Source organism: Ornithodoros turicata, unplaced genomic scaffold (assembly GCF_037126465.1).
Source record: "Ornithodoros turicata isolate Travis unplaced genomic scaffold, ASM3712646v1 Chromosome33, whole genome shotgun sequence".
NCBI lineage: Eukaryota > Metazoa > Arthropoda > Arachnida > Ixodida > Argasidae > Ornithodoros > Ornithodoros turicata.
In genome coordinates, this window is record NW_026999359.1 from 498,591 (window position 1) to 500,966 (window position 2,376).

A 2,376-nucleotide genomic window follows, 5' to 3' on the forward strand; every position below is an offset into this window, starting at 1 on the left:
GCTACGAAGCAGACCGCAGTCAGTTTCTGCATGGCTGATGAGCAGTTGCCGCGGGGGAAAAGGTGAGTGATTTGCCGCGCTCCTTTTCTCGCATGTTTGCCGTATTTAGCGGTGACCAACGAGTGATTTGCCGATGTTTGACTGCGCTCGTGTTAAGCCTTTTCTCGAATGTTTAGACTTGTTCAGCAGTGACCAAGCCGTTTCTCCGAGTTGACGCACGTTTAGCGGTTCCCGCCTTGTGTTAGGTGTATAGTGTTGAGGCGCTGTGGTTAGGCCTAACCGATCGCTCCCCCTAAGCCTTTTCCCCGATGTGTGCTGTTTTCTGTTTAGCAGTAGCGGTTAGACCTTTTCTCTTGCATGCCTAGACTTGCTTAGCAGTGTTGCCATTTTACCCGCCGCTTGTATCTTGTTCTGTCTTTCTCGCATAGAGCTACGATGGTGGCACCATCTGGTGTGATGCCTTGCAACTAAGTGGCCACCTGTCGTCGATCTCTTCAACTACCCGACGTCAACAAGCGCTGGTCACCCGGAGCCGTTTCTTCGTCACGGCATCGTTGATTTTCGAATAAATTGTTTTTCTCCACTCTATTTCTATCTTTTTATTTTATTTCCTGCCTATTTTATTATTTTTTATCAGCTCAACTAGCCCACAACTCACACAGTGGTCTGGACACGTCTTAGATGCTCCCCAATTAGTGTAATGACTCCCTGAATGATCCCAATTACTGTGGGGGGTTCCAAATTGCTTTAATTGCTAATTAATGGCGTCCAGGCCACTGTGTGATTTGTGGGTCAGTTGAGCTGACCCCATACTACTGACGTCGCTGCCTTCACTGTGAAGGGAGCTCAGCTACCTAGACACTGTCGGCCGCTGCAGAGGCCATTACAGCTGATGACGGCTCTCATAGTGGTTCATACCGGCTAGGCAAGGGTTCTTACACGTATGATAAACCAGGGCAGCTGTCCACAAGCAGTCAGTGTCCGAACTCAGTGGAGCTTTTGAGTCCTATACACCGCTGTACCGCTGCTGACTATTGGTGAGAAGTACTATCTGGGATGTGTAACGCCCTTAGAAGCACGGTTGCGCCTCGAAGGAAGTTTAGGAGACCCAGCCGCGGACGGGGCAGGTGGGACGTGAGTACCCAGTGTTGAGCTAAAAGACATTGTGAAAACGGCATGTGCGTGACGCCGATTGGCTATTTTCTCATGGAGACACCGTCAGTCCGAAGCTACATGAAGGCCTCCGCAGTTGGCTCCCATTGGTTACCGCTTCAGAGTGCACATTGTCAGAAGAAAAGGTATATGAAAGGTGTTAAAATTGTATAAATCAAGTCTAAAGTACAATATTTATACGTCGTTACCACTGTCTATACGCTGATTAAACCACGTGTAAGGTATAGATCACTCAGGCTATACCTTCCACGGCAGCCGATGGTATAATACAGTACTTCTATATTATGTTTATACTTCAGCATTTTGCCTAACTTTTCTGCCGCAACGTGAGAGGACACTACATTAATTAATTAACGACATTAATTTGTATCGGGGACGATATAAACTCACTTAAGCAGTATGTATTATGAAACATAGTCGTTAATGCAGCCTATTATTTGTTCCCAAAATAACTAGGTCTACATGATGAAAGATGGAAGTCACTGAAAAGGTGTCCTCACTTCTTAAGTTGCTTCCCTGGCGAAGAGTGTTTTTCCACCATGTGTTGCCGCATTGTGTTCTATACGCATGTGTTCTCTAGCAAATACGAACTGGTCGTGAAACTATTTTTCCTAATATCTCTTGGTGGTGCTTCTGGGTTTCCAATTTGATGCTAATTACTACTTCATTCCTTTTTCCTCCGATTCACATCCACACATCCACGCTGCGTGTATTGGTATCCAGGCGGCATCCACGCTGTGTGAGTTTGTGTGCAAGTGTGTATGTCCAGGCGTTTTCTTGTTTCGTTGTTTGTTTTTGTTGCGGCAATCTGGATTGGGAAGCTGCCACTCAGATATGACGGTGAAATAAATAGAAGCTTAGCGTTTTCAGCAGTTATACTGTGGAGCAGATTGTCTTTATCCACAGGAGTCCTGACCGGAAATAATGAAATGTCCCAGGAGGGAGATGTGCGTGACCTCACGGTGCAGGACAGTCCCGGTAGAAGGCTGGCAGGCGCAGTGGCGCACAGTAGTAGAGGCACATCTTCATAGTCGTCCACGAGCTGCCACATCACTCCCTCCTCCCCTTCCTTAAGACGGGGATCGGTGTAGATCTAACAGTTGAGCTCCGCGTCAATACTTGAAGATCAGAAAGAGGGGAGACGCGTGGAATAGGGACGGCTGGGTTTGGCGTGTTTGCCTTGTGGTGCTGACTATGGTGCGG